The sequence below is a fragment of the Anguilla rostrata genome, chromosome 15 (genome assembly GCF_018555375.3).
Source record: "Anguilla rostrata isolate EN2019 chromosome 15, ASM1855537v3, whole genome shotgun sequence".
Lineage (NCBI taxonomy): Eukaryota > Metazoa > Chordata > Actinopteri > Anguilliformes > Anguillidae > Anguilla > Anguilla rostrata.
In genome coordinates this window covers 24,901,224-24,917,563 of record NC_057947.1, presented here as the reverse complement: position 1 = coordinate 24,917,563, position 16,340 = coordinate 24,901,224, and the positions used below count along the sequence as shown (strand labels likewise).

The 16,340-nt window shown below is 53.0% G+C and overlaps 1 long non-coding RNA gene across 2 annotated transcripts in view; it reads right to left on the bottom strand.

The window, feature by feature from the left end:
- The window catches only part of LOC135240435 (uncharacterized), a 38,753-nt gene that overhangs the window by 14,565 nt on the left and 7,848 nt on the right, over positions 1-16,340 (bottom strand). The window contains exon 2 of one of the 2 annotated variants that reach the window (XR_010325688.1): positions 11,710-12,973. The exons of the other annotated variant lie outside the window; for it this stretch is intronic. This is a non-coding gene — a long non-coding RNA (uncharacterized LOC135240435). Of the gene's footprint in view, positions 1-11,709; positions 12,974-16,340 lie in introns of those variants that run through there. 2 annotated transcript variants of the gene reach the window in all.

The following is a 16,340-nucleotide window of genomic DNA, read 5'->3' as shown; positions in this document are numbered from 1 at the left end:
TTACCGCTCCATTATAAGCCTGGTGAAATTAGCGCCGTTCAGAGCGATAAACCCGTCCGCTTTCGACCGACCAATCGCAGCGATCGCTTTCGCCAACCAAACGCAGCGGCTCAGCGAAGGCGGGTGCGAGCCGAGCGTGGCAATTCAAACATAACGAGGCACGAAGAAGTGGGTGAACAGCGCGAGGCGTGTGTTAAAAAAAAATAATAATAATTTTTTTTTTTAAATGCATCGCACTTCCACGGCCACCCTCTGAGGATCAGGCCTCAGTCTGAGCTGGCACAGCCCTGGCATGCCCATCAGCGCTACGGTGAGTGCTGTTCCCAGACTGAGACCGTCGCGACGTCTGATGAGACCAGACTGTACGGGCAGAAGAACAGATAGTGACCAGAGAGACAGGACAAGCATTTTATTGCTTCACAAGCCCTCTGTCTTTCTGTGACTGCAGTGGAAATGTTAGGTAAAGTGAACACTGTGCAGGACGTCTCACAACAAATTCCGCTCGCTCTCATAGATTCCATTCAAGCGCCATCGCGATGCAAACAGCAGTGCTTCCTGTACGTGACCTAATTTACCACCACAAGTTTTTAATTTAATCGTATGAAATGATGTTTTTTCAGAATTGAAGCGCGTGGGCTCATCAAGCCGAATGCAGCTGGCTGGAGACTAGCAGAACCTGAAGTATCTGGGGTCAGATTTCTAAACTAATTCCCCTTCACACTAATGCTCGGCGGGCTGGAGCACTACGGCCCCGTTTCCTAATGAGGGGGGGGTTTACAGTGACTACCGCCTGACCTTGAGTGGCATGCTAGTTAAATTTCTTTGCTTCATTTGCAGAGCTACTGAACTTCCTGTGTTTGTTTGTAGAACCACGGCCTACTGAAGCGAAGCGCTGGAGGACGTGCCCGGTCTTTGTAGGGGGCAGGTCAGGCGCACACAGGCTGTCTGCCCGGTGACGCAGCCAGGCCAGCTGAGCCCGGCCGGCCTCCTCAACAGGCTCAGATGCGCCTGGCAGGCCCGGCCTGGAGCCTCCAGCTCCCAGGTGCCGCACCCTGGCAGCGCTGGCGGCGGTGAGGCGACGCGCGGACGCGTCTAGAGGGTGAAGACGGGGGGGAAACGCAGATCCAAGCTGTGTTTGCTCAGAGACGCGGTGTTCCAGGCGTTCGGTCTGGCAGGCAGAGCCGTGAGATAAACTCCCTGCAGGCAGGAGCTTCAGAGAAGCCTGCTCAGCGTGAACCGAGAAGCGCAGATATCAGCCGGGCTGCTCACAGACACAGACAGCTCACAGGTACAGATAGCAGGCCAACAGCTCACAAACAAACGGCTCACAGACAAATTAGATAGCTCACAGACAAAGACAGCTTTTGGATAGCTCACAGATCACAAGCAGCTCAAAATCACAGACAGCCGGCAGAGAGTTCATAGACAGCGGACAGAGCTCACAGACAACAAACTGAGCTACAGAGAGCAGACAAAGCTCACAGAGAGCTCACAGACAGTAGACAGAGAGCTCACAAACAGCAGAGAGCTCACAGATAGAGCTCAAGCGACAACAAACAGTGCTACAGACAGCAGACAGAGGGCTCACAGATACCAGAGAGCTCACAGACAGAGCTCACAAACAGCAGACAGAGCTCACAGACAGCAGTGAGCTCACAGTCAGAGCTCACAGATAGAGAGCTCACAGACAGCAGACAGAGCTCACAGACAGAGAGCTCACAGACAGCAGACAGAGCTCACAGACAGAGAGCTCACAGACAGCAGACAGAGCTCACAGACAGAGAGCTCACAGACAGCAGAGAGAGCTCACAGACAGCAGACAGAGCTCACAGATAGAGAGCTCACAGACAGCAGACACAGGGCTCACAGACTGAGAGCTCACAGACAGCAGACAGAGCTCACAGACAAAGAGCTCACAGACCGCAGACACAGGGCTCACAGACAGCAGTGAGTTCACAGACAGAGCTCACAGATAGAGAGCTCACAGACCGCAGACAGAGCTCACAGACAGAGAGCTCACAGACAGCAGACAGAGCTCACAGACTGAGAGCTCACAGACAGCAGACAGAGCTCACAGACGGAGAGCTCACAGACCGCAGACACAGGGCTCACAGACAGCAGTGAGCTCACAGAGAGAGCTCACAGACAGCAGACAGAGCTCACAGACAGAGAGCTCACAGACGGAGAGCTCACAGACCGCAGACAGAAGCGTGCCCTCGCTGCTTCCTCCTCACATCACTCAGTCCTGACGGCTTCATTGATTTTCTCCTCCCTCCCAGTCTCCCGCCACCGGGGGGGTTGTTTTCCCTCTAAGCAAGGTGAACCACAAAATAAATTTCCAAGTCATAACAGCTAATAAAAGCCCTGTGCGTAAGAATGCATGGTGGCTGGCTAGGATGTGGGGGGGGTGGGGGGGGGGGGGGGGTGGGAGACACACGAGGGCCTGTGGTCAGGTGGCCTGCTTCCCTAAACAGCAGTCTCTCAGTCTCAAGTTGGCGGGTTCAGATTTCAGACACGGATTCTGCCCTGCCTTTCTGCTCAACCCAGAAAAGCCCCACACCCAAAAACACTCGTGCACATGCGCGCGCGCACACACACACACACACACACACACACACACACACACAGACAGACACACACAATCACACGGAGAGACACGCACACACACACACCCACACACACACAGACAGATAGACAGACAGACACACACAATCACACGGAGAGACACGCACACACACACACCCACACACAATCACACAGACAGACAGAAACACACACACACACACACGCACGCACGCACGCACGCACAAACACACAGGGGTCTCCTCAAGGCCAAGACCGGACGCATGGAAACACAGGAACCACGAGAGAGCGGGGACAATGGAGGGGGAGGGGGAGGGGGGAAGAGGAAGTGTGCTTTAGGACAGAGGGAGGGGGGGGGTGCTGTTTACCATTTGTACGCGGTAACCTGCATTATGCTGCTCAGGCAGCCGTCCGCTCTGTGATCGGATAATGAGGCCAGGCGCACCCCCCTCCCCTCCTCCCTCCCTCCCTCCCTCCCTCCCTCCCTCCCTCCCTCCGCCCCCGCCCCCGCCCCCGCCCCCCCCATCTCAGACGTGCTTTGGCGCTGTAATCGGAGCCTCGCTCGGCGTGAAAGCACTCTAATATTATCTTAGCTATTCCGCGCAGATCCTGCGATAAGCAGCCGGCGCAGCGAGCGGCGGCAAGCAGGCGTGGAACGCCGCCATGTCCCTCGCAACGGAAAACGCTCTTCTGTTTTTTTGTTTTTTTTTCTTTCCCTTTTTTCTTTCCCCCCCCCCCCCCCCCGAAGAGATTAGCGGGCGAGGCTGCGAATCAGATTAGCCTGGGGAGGAGAGGAGCGGTAAAGTGCACGTAGCTCTACGGCTTTAATCCCACGCGTTTGCTCCCGGTATTTACACACACAAACCACGCCAGAATACATCTTCTTTCTTTTTTTTAAAAACACCGCGCTTTATAATGCATTAAATTTGCTTAAATTCATTGTGTTTGATTAGCAGACTCCAGGATCCGGGACAGAATATGAAGCGGAAGTTTTAACAATTTAAAAAGCCGGGTATTTACGTAGTGAAATTTCAAGTCCAACAGGGACCATATGTGCTCTATTATAAGCTAAATCGCTTATCGGCTGATTTTAGCCTTACAATTTTGGAGTGGTCAAAAGCAATTCTGGTTGAGTAACTTTAACGATAGCAGAGCTCCTCCACCGGAATCAAACCTGCAACCTGCATGCTGAAAGCACAGTTCTCTTAGCCATTAAATCACGCCACATGCTATTTAAAAACAGCAATTAAAAGGACCTGACGAGATATCCACAAGTGGGCTTTCTTCCGGACAGGTGTTTCCAGGCTGAGGGGGTCGTGACCCACAGCTGGCTTGTGGAAGGGATTAAGGAGGGAACATGCAAACACTTACAACACTTTCTATTAACCAGTCAACTTAAACACTCCACTTATCACACACACACACACACACACACACACACGACGCTCGTTACAGTGCATGCCTGCTTGTGTTGATGCACTGAGAAAAAAAAACGGGCTCATTCCATATTTGGACATACGTTGGGTTGTTAGGTCATGTCTCAAAGTGGCTGGGGATTCCGGTGAAAATATATTTGTCCGTTAAGTGGGTCGTGGGCTCAGAGGAGCCGCTGCCCCTGGTCCTCCCTGTCCTAAAAAACAGCGGCCCACTCCCCCAGCCTCCTTAAACAGGGGGCAGGAGCTCCAGCACACACGGGCGGATCTTCACTGGGGGAGGACCGGCCAAAGGGATGTTTCTTTTTAAATAAGACTGTGCACAACGTTGGTGTAGGCAGACTACAGGGACCAGGTGCGCCAGAGAAGAGGACCTTTCAAAAGGAGACAGGAACACCCTGCTGACCGAGAACCCCGCCCCCCGGAATGATGTCACAGCCGGTCGTGTACCACCCTCCCCTGCTGACACTGACGCAGGCCCGGATTTGATTCTTTCGAACAGGACACTGACAATGGGCAGCAATGAGAACTGCCCATCTGGCCTCATCATTTACCCGCAGTCTAGAGAGAGCCCAGCACCGCGCTGAGCCTGGACTAACACACCCCACAGGCCTATTTAACTACCCCTGGGGTAATAAACCATGTTTCAGCCGGATCTGCCACTCCACTGCCTAAAAAAGATATATTTTTTTTGTTTCCTACAGATCAAGGACCATGCCTGAGGAACAATGTGTTTAGTATGAAAGTACAGGTATTAACACAAGGCTGAAAAAAAAAATAATAATAATCTAACGAACAATACCAGTGAAAAGTTGGGTGTGGCTGCAGCGATCCGGCACAGAAAAAAGGGTGAAAAGTGTGAAACCCCAGAGGGCATGAGCAGCGGCTCGCGGCGCTGGCCGGCGGAGGGTGACATTTGCTCCGTTAAATAGCCGGCGTTTACCGCGCCATTAGAGCAAACGCAGCTGGGGAGAGGCGCGCGGGGACGTGTCTGGCGCCGCGCCACGGGGCCTGGCCTCCCGCCAGAGGATGACTTACCGCGCCGCCCGCGCCAGGAAGCGGGACGCTGCGGCGTGACCTTTTTCCGCAAATGTCAGCAGAGACCGCGCGTGATTAATGCGCGTTTGCGTAGAGGAGGACGCGGTCTGAGGAGAGGCCGGGGACGTGAGCAAGGCGGGGGGGGGAGGGGGGGGGTTGTCACGGTGACCGGCGCTCGGAGGCCGACGTGCGAGCGTCTCTCACTCTCTCCGTGCCTCTCTCTCTCTCGCTGCCTCCCTCCCTCCCCCTCTCTCTCTCTCTGTCCCTCTCTTTCTCGCTGCCTCTCTCTCTCTCTCCCTCCCGCTCTCTCTCTCACTGCCTTTCTCTTCCTCCTCTCTCTCGTCCTTCTCTCCCCGCTGCTCCCTCCTCCCCCTCTCTCTCCCTGCCTCCTCTCTCTCGTCCCTCTCTTCCCCCTCTCTCCCTCTGTCCCTTCTCTTCCCCTCTCTCTCTCGCCTCCTCTCTCTCCTCCCTCTCCTCCTTCTGTCCCTCTCTCACTGCCTCTCTCTCTATCTCTCTCTCTGTCCCCCTCTCTCTCTCTCTCTCTCTCTGTGCCTCTCTCTGTCCCCCTCTCTCTCTCTCTCTCTCTCTCCCCCTCTTTCCCCCTCTCCCTCTCCGTTCCTCTCTCTCTCTCTGTCCCATTCATCATGCTGTGGCTGTGGTAGAGGCTGGGAGCAGGGCTTTTTGGCTCTGATCGGTTAGCCCCTGCTGCGCTGCGCGGTGCGAGCCCGCTGCTGAGCACAGTGATTAATGCAGCCCGGCCGCTGTGGGAGCGGGCGAGCGAGAGAGCGGGGCGAGCTGGGAGAGCGAGAGAGCGGAGCGAGCGAGGAGAGCAGGCGAGCGAGAGAGCGGGGAGAGTGAGAGAGCGGGGCGAGCGGGGAGAGCGAGAGAGCGGGGCGAGCGAGCGAGGAGAGCAGGCGAGCGGGGAGAGTGAGTGAGCGAGCGAGCAAGGAGAGCGAGAGAGCGGGCGAGCGAGGGAACAGCCACGCTCATCTGAGCCCCAGAAACAGGAGCCTCCCCCACACTGCCACCATTGTGTGTGCACAGAAATGTGTGTGTGTGTGTGTGTGTGTACGTGAGAGTAAGCGTGTGTAAGTGGGTGCATGTGAGGTGGGTGGGTGTGAGTGTGTGTGTGTGTATGTGGGTGCATGTGAGGTGTGTGTGTATGTGGGTGCATGTGAGGTGTGTGTGTATGTGGGTGCATGTGAGGTGGGGGTGTGTGTGTGTGTGTGTGTGTGTGCATGTGAGTGAGTGAATGTGAGTGTGTGTGTGTGTATGTGGGTGCATGTGAGGTGGGGGTGTGTGTGTGTGTGTGTGGCTGTGAGTGAGTGAGTAAATGTGAGGTGTGGTGGTGTGTGGTGTGTGTGTGGTTGTGTGGTGCATGTGAGTGAGTGGTTGTGGTGTGTGTGGTGCATGGTGTGTGTGTGTGTGTGTGTATGTGGGTGATGTGAGGTGTGTGTGTGTGTGTGTGTGTGTGTGTGTGTGTGTGCAGGGGTGGTCTCTAGCCTCCCAGCAGAAACAGATGTGCTGGTGTGGAGTGTTTCAGTGTGTTGGGGGGCTGTGGTAACCCAGTGAGGTTTGGAAATAAATTAGCCGTTACCGTTGAGCCCTGATTCCACTGCCCGCTTCCTAACCAAGATTCATAGACCGCTATGTACGTGACTGAGCGGGTTTGTGTACGTGTCTGTATTCTTACGTGTGTGAGTGCAATGGGTGTGTTCGCTTATTTGTGTGTGTGTGTGTGTGTGTGTGTGTGTGTGTGAGAGAGTAGTGATAGGCTATCAGACATTTCTTCCGTTACGCTTGGAATTTAGTCCGGGACTGCCAGACACCGTCACCCATATTAATTGTGTAAAAGTGGTTCAGCCCTCAGCTTTACACAGGCTGAATATCTCACCAGGATAAACAGAACCCCACAGCGCACAGCACAAGCCATCCGCGCAGCACCCAGATTCAGAGAAGGGGAGCTAGATTAGCCTTATATGTAAATCTATAATAGATACGCATGTGTGATATTCAGGGGGCTCTACAAACACACAAAATGTTTTGAGTGCAGGACTCCGGTTGGGTGGGGTGGGGGGGGAGGGGGGGTTAGGGGGGCCTGCAGAGTGCCAATAGTCCCCCCCAGGGCCCAGAGTGACCGTGCGCTGACCCGACTGCGCTCCACCTCGCTCCCAACCGCTGGCCCTGTGCTCCAGCTCTCCTGTGACGACCCGCTACACAGGTTCCGCTACACACCCAGCGCACCAGCGTGCCGTCTGCCTCAGGGAAGGAGTGGGGAGGGGGGGGGGGAGTCTAAAAAGAGTGAGAGGAGGACTGATTGAGAGGAGGCAGCAGGAAGAGGCGTGCGCGGCAGCCAGGAAGAGCACGGAGACGAGCCGTCAGCCCCCATTACGCTCCCCCGCCTCTCTACGCTCAACCGCCACCTCCCCGCACCTCCCCGCCCCGCTTCCCAGCCGCCAGACCCGCAGAGCACACGTCAAACTGAGACTCCCGGGGGGAAGGGGGGGAGGGGGGGAGAGGGGGGGAGCAAAAAGTCTCTCACACACTAAACTGCAGTTTTCAAGGGAAACCTTTTTGCGACAGTCTCCGGTTCTGTTTGTCTGGGTTCGCTATAGGTCTACGGAGATGTGCGTTCACTTCTCTAGGTGACATTTTAGGTGTGCGTGCCTGTTTGTTTGTCTCATTAATTACCCGCCTGACCTACATGTGCAGCGCGCAGCTGAATGTGGGAATGTGGCGGCTAACGGGGTCAGGGGCCAGCTGTGGTCGGGCTTGTGGGCGAGTGTGGACGGGGGGGGGAGGGAGGGGCGGGTTTTCAACAGTGTTTATCTCAGGTCCTCGCCCCCCCCCCTTCCCTCCCCTCCCCGAGCAGCGGCCACACGCAGGGTGGCCAGCCTGGTGTCTCTGATGGGCCAGACAAGGACTGACCAGGAACCACACTGATGGGCTGTCAACCGCCACTGCGGCCGCTGTGTGATTGGCTCGCCGCCACTTGATTGGCAGGCTGCCACATCAGTGCCGGGCTGTCATTCGTTTAGCTGACCCTCGTGTGACTGGCAGTCTGCAGTGTGACTGGCAGGCTGTTAGAGGCAGTAGGGTCTAGTGTCCTTTCCCAGCCCCACCCACCCCACCCAAAATTCATTCGTCCGCCTGGACCGCTGCCTCTCTCACACAAACCCGCAGGGTGGGCCGTTAAACAAGGCAGGCTGATGGAATATTCTGAGCAATTTAACACACTGCCCTCTCCCCCCACACCGCACTGCCACACGCTCAGCGCTGAGCCCTTCTCCTCTGTAAAATGACCCCCCACCCCCGTCACCACAAGGTTCTCGGCACCTGTAGGCCTCCCCTCTCGCTTATCTCCAGATCTTGTTCCACTGCATTTCAGAAGGCACGTCATCATGTGCACAGAAACAAAAACATCGCACCCAATGAGAACCGAAAGAGAGAAGTTAAAGCTGGATTTTCCCCATCCCCCAGCCAATGTCACACTGTCCTCTGACTGCTGAAACCATAGCCTAAGCATAAGTTGGGGGGGGCGCCAGAACACTGCGGTAATGGGGACTGCCTTTTTAAGTGTGCGAGCGGGTTTTGCCCGTTGCCATAGGCGCCCTACCCCAGGCTCTCTCCCCAGCTGCGTGTCCTCCGGGCTCACCCGCACTCATAATTCACAGATAAGAGTTCCGCCTGCCCATACATTCCTCATCTGTGGAGAGCTGGGTTTAAGAATGCCTCAGGCAGTTTCACCTGCGCACACACACACGCACACACGAACACACACACGAACACGCGCACGCACGCACGCACTAACACACACACACGCACACACATGGCCACACACACACGGACACGGACACGCACACACACGAAAACACACACACACACACACACACACGGACACCTCGCAGTTGGTGGGCGAGATTGCCAGACTTCCGTAGGTGCAAATTAATATCAGAGCTTTGTTTGCGTTCTCTCTGCTCATAAATAAGATAACAGAAACGTCTCATCTGTATTTTACACTGAACTAAATCTGTTATTGGCTTTGTGGTGTAGCTCAGGTCTACCTGTGTTTTAGTGGTTTCTAAATCAAACACCATGTACAGATGCTGAAACCGTCCTTGATTCTGATATTCTCTGGGATTTTAAATATTTTTTTACTTTTGTTTTAGAAGGTAAATGAACACAAATACACCATTTCAAAATGTCCCCAGGGCAGGCAGGCCAAGGTGCACACGGCCACTTTTCGACTGCGTCCCATCGCTAGCCCTGTCCTCTGATGAAAAAAAGAGACGAGAAATCCCCAAAACCGCACCATCGGTGCTTTCCACGTGCTCAAAGATGTTATTAACGCGCTGGAAGGGCCGCGTCACGCATAAAATAATCAAATCTCTCGCTGTCGTATGGAAAGAATTATTCACCCCGCCCCCCACACCCCCACCCCCATCCCAGCATGCACGGTAATTGGATACAATTTAACATTCTCAGCCCCCGGCGCGTCGGTGTGCGGTGCGGCTGCCACAAACCGCACCTCGCCTCTGAACGAATTTTCAGAGCTAGCGCGCGCGCGAGAGAGAGAGAGAGAGAGAGTGAGAAAAAAAAAAAGCCACCGTCTCCCGTGACAAAATGATTAATAGTGGTCCGGCGAGATTACAGACGGTCGAGGCCCGGTATGAAAAAGAGGTTAAAACACGGCACCTGGCAGCCGCCGCGCAGCATAAAAAACACATTTCCAATCGGAAAGAAGGAGCCGCCGGCGCGCCCGATGCGGAGCACGAGGAGAGCGAGCAGGAAGCCGTAAATTTAGCGCTTTGAGGAGCCGGGCCCCGGCAGCGTAAATATCCGCGGGCCGGCTGCCGAAGCCGGCGGGCGACGGCACGGGCTTGTGAGCTCGCTTTCTAAAGAGGAGCGCTGCTAGTTAGCCAGCGTGGGGGAGGGGGATGGGGGGGCACAATGGTTGAAGCCCGGCCTTTGAGGATTGGCAGAGACTTCCCGCAACGACAGCCTTTTGTTGTCGAGCAAAAAAGCTTTGTTGCTTTTCCCCTTTCTCCTGAGCTTTTGTTCGACCCGCTCCCCGTCCACTCCAATGCAAAGCACGCTGCCTGTGTCCGCGAGCGGCGAAATAACTCCTCCCACATAGCGCTCACGCGATCGAGTAATCTAGATATAGCCAAAAGATCCCTTGGCCTGCAAGTTTCAGACCTACAGAGGCCATCAATGAACAGAACCAATAAGCACACAAGGCTTGAAAATAGTCTCAAAGTCCAGATAAGAGCACCACAAACGGTTCGATAAATCAATACACGGGCTAGATGGCAGCACACACGAATGACAACACACATGCGTGTGCGCACTACTGTCGTTTATAAAAAAAAAAAAACAAAACACATGGGTCCATTCTGCATACAGGCTGCTGTATCCAATGTGAAATGGCCTCTGAATTGCTTGGGAGCCCTTTTTTATGCACGTGAACAGCTGTCGTAGAATCCAGATAAAAAAATTCAGGATATTATTTATTACGTGAACGAAAACGGAGGATGTGTGACCGCAGTCCCACGCAGATCGCCGCCGGGAGTCCTGGCGATCGCGGCGCCCGCCGGCCCGTTCCGTCCGGGCGGCGAGCGAGAGAGAGAGAGAGGGAGAGAGAGGGGGAGGGAGAGGGGGGAGGGAGAGAGGCAGCCCCTGGAAGGAGCAGATGTGCGCGGCTCCCGTGGTTTCGTGCGGGGGGGGGGGATTTAAAGGGCCGTGCTATATTTATCGCTCTCCTTTCGGCTCGTCGGCCTGGCTCGCGGCGAGAAGCCGCTAACGCGGGGAGCTCCCGCCACGCCGCGTTTATTTCCGTCCCGATCGCTCTCCTCCCATTTTAGAGCGGAGCGAGACGCGTGGCGTGGGCACGACGCTAACACGTTTACCGCCGTGAGCGACGGCGCGGGCGTGCGAGGGAGCGGAGGAGAGCGACGGCGCGGGCGTGCGAGGGAGCGGAGGAGAGCGACGGCGCGGGCGTGCGAGGGAGCGGAGGAGAGCGACGGCGCGGGCGTGCGAGGGAGCGGAGGAGAGCGACGGCGCGAGACACGGCGGATACTCGACGACAGGCGTCCTTCTCCGCGGTGTTTTCGCCGCTCGGTCGCCGTGACTACGGATCCAAACGAACGCGCGCGAGGTTCGCTCGTTAACGCTCCACTCCCTGCCCTTCACTGGCAGTGGCACGCTGCTTTCCGGGTGTCCTTGCCACACCCGGTCTGTGATTGGTGCACCCAAAAAATTTGAGGTTCCGCCTCGGTCTTACACCCTTGATTGGAACTCCGGTGCCACTACTGCTGCTCTTGCACGCTTCGGATTTTATATGTTACGTGACCTAAAAAAAACTCCTTTGTGAAATTTCCTTTGTTCCAATTTTTGGACTGTATTTTCTGATACTGACAACCAATGTCAGGCAGGGCTGGTTCTATCCTTTCCAGCAGGATGATGCTAATCTGGCCAGGCTAATTTGACCTCTACATGCGGGCTGCCGTCCACACAGCTCTGGGCATCTGAAAGGGCGCGGGGTCAAGTGAACCAGTCAGGGGTTAGACACGCCATTCTGCCAACGACCTTCCATTCCCCTCAGAAGGGATTTCGTCACAATACAGCCCTTCATTTTCCCCACAAGCAGCCAAGCTGGCATCTGGGACCTGAAATTTGCTAACAGGAAGAACGGAGGAATGTGGGAATCGGTTAAAATTAAAAGTGAGCAGCAAGACTAGCCCTGGATGCACTCCCCAAAACTGAGCCACACAGGATGAGATGGGGGCACATCCTGATGGGTCGCTCTCCTAGTGTGTGGCTGGACCCTACGCACTGGCATCAAATCTGCACTAGACCGGTGCCGACCGTGGTGACGCCTGATTGGCTCTTTCCTTGCCCAAGGATGGGAGGGGTTCAGTCTGCTGGGACGACAGCAGCTCAGTCGCACTCCAGCAGCCCCCTTGGGAGGCTGCAGTCTCCTCTATTGAGCTGTACATCACGGCCACCATCCACTTCACCAAAAGCCTGGCATGTACGGCAGGAAGTGGACATCACACTTTTCAGTGCGGCTCCAATTCATGGGCCTCACAGAACTCTGCCTATAAACGATGCCTTAATTTAACTCACTTTAAGGCAGCATCAGATGTACCCTAATCCTTATAATATTGCATTTCTCTGAAAATAACGACAGAAACCCAGATGCAACAGAGTTCATGTGTAAATGAAGAGAAAAGATGACATAAATTAAATGTAAGCGTAACTGCTGCACAACTTTTCTTTTGCCATTTTTGAATTTGCGATGTAGTGGTTAGATAGTGAATGTCATAGCTACAGCTTGCTCAGTAGCAAGTAAATAAACTATTCAGCCATTTTAGGACTTTGTTAGGCACCTCAACTGCTGATCAAACCAGATTGTTAGCCACGTGAATAGGCAAAGTTTAATATTATCTAACCCAAGATATCTCACCAGTGTGCTGTGGTAGACGCCAAACTCTGAACTGGGAAGAAAAACAGGGGATAACCATTAAAATAAGAAGGGGAATAAGTGGACTCATCCCGTATCCTGCAGGAAATCACTGCGCCACACCCCGAACAGCAGCTGGTGCCTCGTTGGGTCCCCTCAGCCGGCCCAAGGGGTCGGTTAGTTTCGCGTGTTTTCGGCTTTTTACAGACGAAAAACAGGCCGAAACGTGCAGACTTCATGAGGCGGTTTGGACGGGGCTGTTCCAACTGCCAGCCAGGGGAGAAACGCACGGGAGGCAGCCAGAAAGCCTGATCCAAAACAAAAAGCAGAGACGAGGACGCGAAATCGCGGCTGCACTGACAGCGTGCGGCACGAGGTGTCTTCCCACGGCTGGCTCCTCACCGCACAGAGTTCCGGCAGCATCACATTCCCTTTCCGCCAATGAGAAAGCAGCCTGGATATAAAAACTGACACAAATGTATCCCGGTGTGAAGTTGACGCAAAAACGCCATAAACTTGATTTTTACAACGTGAGCACCTCCTCAAAATATGAAAACTGTGTGAGTGGCGTGAACATGAGCTCAAGCTTGTGAGAAGGGACTGCATGCAGCTCATAATGATGCTGCCGCATGTACCCCAACAAAACACATGTTGTGTATGAATTAAATCCCATAATGGTGGGTCTAACACAAGAAAACAGATGCTTATCTTGAAAAGGACTTCATACCTAGAGTTAAATATGGTGTGGAATATTCAGTGTAATGGGCTGGTTGAGGTAAACGAAGCCATGAACTCCTCACGGACCAAAACATTTTAACGCTTCAGAAAAAAAATAAATAATTTCCTTTTTTATTTTATAAATCCTTTTTTGATCATCTTTATCAAGAGTGCCACTACAGGACCAGTCTGTTTGTGTGATAAAAACATATAGTCTAAGATAATTTTGGTGTTTAGTAATTAGTATCAGTCCTGTATTTGTGTTAATGGAATTTTTAGTTCTGCCTCTACTTTTCATATAAAAACTCACATCATCGCAATCCGGGATTGGCGACCTTGTCTATTTTCCTTCCTGCCCTAAAAAAAACATGAGGAGTCCGTCTGTCTTGGCTGCCACAGGCAGCAGCTGCCGCCTTTCAAAGCAGCCTAATTTATTTGCCTGAGCCGCGGAGTCGGCGCGAGCGAGAGTGAGAACTGAAGGGGAGGGGGGCCGGCGGGGGAGGGCTGTCTGTATTTTCAGCGGTTCTCGCGCTGCGACGCCCTTTCCGAAGCCTGCCACGGATAATGGTGGGAGCGCGGAGGAAGCGCGGAGCTGCCGGCTCTCTCCGAGCCAAGCGCTACGAAAGTGTTTACGAGCGCAGTCAGCGCGTACAATGCCTTCGGGAAGGGAAGTCGGGCCGCTTGGCAAGCGCAGCAAAGCTGCACCCGTCGATTTAATACAGGCGGTAAGGACAAGGGACGTTTTGGGGACAGGCGCTCAAAAGAAAGGGCAGTAACACTTTATTTCTCTGTAAATGGAGGGGGACAGAAATACATGATAAACGCATTGGCAACTATGGAATTATAGTTAGGAACAAAGTTTGCAGGGGAAAGAAAAGCAAAACTCCCACCATTTAATTGGACTGTGAACAAAATCTTTCAGTTTTTTATTTAGCAGAAAAAGTCTTACATGTTCCCTAAATAGCTGTAGCATCAGACTAGTGGCTCATATATTACAAAATGGCTGGAAAGCAGGATGGATGTCCATACAAGATAGCGATCACCCTGAAATAGCTGGGAACGCTACCATCTGCAGCAATTTGACTCTTACTAGCAACCTAAGAGTGGCACTTAATAATTTCTCAAATCACACAATAATGAAAACGTGCGTCTATTAAATACAAGGGCTAGAGGCTATTTGTCTTACTAGATTAAATAAAGTGACTATCAATTATATCGCTCAATAGAAAGTTTTTCATTTTCAGAGTTTTACCTGCACAAGCCGTTGCTAGCTAGTTATTGGGGATGCCGGATAATGTGTATGGAAAGTAATGGACCTGTCCTTCACTATTTTTGTTTTAAATAAACATTGAGCTGGCATATGCCCATAGCCCCTTTTACTGAGTCCAGTACCACACACAGAAAGGCAAAATAGACACACAGGACGTCTGAACACATCACCATTCAATGCTAGCTTTTCTCTCTTAGATTAGGATACCAAACCATTTGGTGTGTGCAGTGGGGTCCTGCTTTTTTTTAACATGGATGCCTTCTTTTATAATTCCCTTCTTACAAATTGTGATTATTTAACAATAAAAAAAAATTTTTTTTTAAAACAATGCAATAGGGGGTGGGGGCAAGGCACCATTCAGGAGGGCACTTGTCTGAGTGACAGGTCTAAAAGGGCTCAAGCCCCTCCTGACCTCTCTCTGCACGTGTCTGGTAAGGACGTTCGAAAAACGCCAGAATGCATGAGATAGCCAGACTGTGTTGTTCGGTAAGGGCATAAAGGTGGGTATCTGAATGTAAAAATACTGACTGCCTGTGAAGAATGCAAATACATAGAACGCATCAGGGCAATATTAAAACATTATCCCACACAGGAGGATCAGAGCAAGCACATACCCAGACATTTAAGACTGGCCAAGTATGGATAAAAGCTACTGATCCAAAATTATTATTGTCAACATCATAAGGTTCATGTTCGTAAACATAAAGGCTAATTAATGGTGTTTACATGGATATGTACAGAGGAGATATTAAAGAGCTCTCGATTGTAGTTAGACATAATTGTGCAAGATTGGGCCCAACTCAACCAACAGCAATGCGCCTCGTCTTGAATTAGCCAAAATAAAAAATAAAAGTGCACTGCTCCATTTACTTTAACAAGACGCGGCTGTCGTCTGACTTGCAAACAAGCGTACCCGGCACATAAAACGGTGATAACTGAACATATAGGCTTTGCTCTCCCGCTCAGATAAAAAAAGGGTCTGATTCTGAGACCCTACCGGTCAGAAAAGGGCTGCCCCTGTAGGAATGCACAGAACTGATCAGCGCTGGACTGATCAGAATCCAGCCTAAACGCCGTGTTGTGTAATTATGCGCAGCGAACGCCGTTCCGAGCTTCTTCGGGAAATTAGAAGGGGCCCCGCGAGGCCGGGGCTGGCGTTTCCGCGGTGATTGTTGTAAGCGATCCATAACGATCTGCAGGTGGAACTCGCTGATTAATAGCGGCTGCTCCAGGCACCGCTGCGTGCAAAAGGACTTCCTGCAATCTGACCCGCCCGGAGTCCGTCTCCCGCTCCCCGCTATCCGGCCCCGCCCGAGTCGCTCCAGCGCGGCTCCCCGTTCAGCGCTCAGCCGTGCAAACCGCGAAGCCAAAGCCGCCGCCGCCGCCGCCGCTGTGCGTGAGCGTTCGACTGGAAGAACAGATGGCTGGATCTTTAAAGAGAGCGTGCGACTCCTGTACGAGGGTTTGTTTGCACACAGCGCCTTATAAAATCCTCCCTCAGCACAAGCGTACCTTTGAACGCGCGAGGCGTGCCGTCCTAGGCGGAAAGCCCGGCTTTTCATTTCCCCCGATTCCAAGCGCTGCTAAAGGTAACGCTTGCTTCAGCGTGTACCTGGAAGCGTTCTGAAAGATTAAAAATGAAACGCGCAGGGCTCACTTTCCTGCTCTTTTTTTCCCCTGGAAGTTCAGACCAGCGCTGAAGTTTTAACACAGACGCTATATCCTGGAGCACGAGGGGAGTTTGGGGTGGAGGTGGATTTTAGTGCAGTGGCAGTTCTTCCTGCCACCTCTCACAGAAAGGTAAAGGTTGTGTGTAAAATTTGGGAGCTTCCCT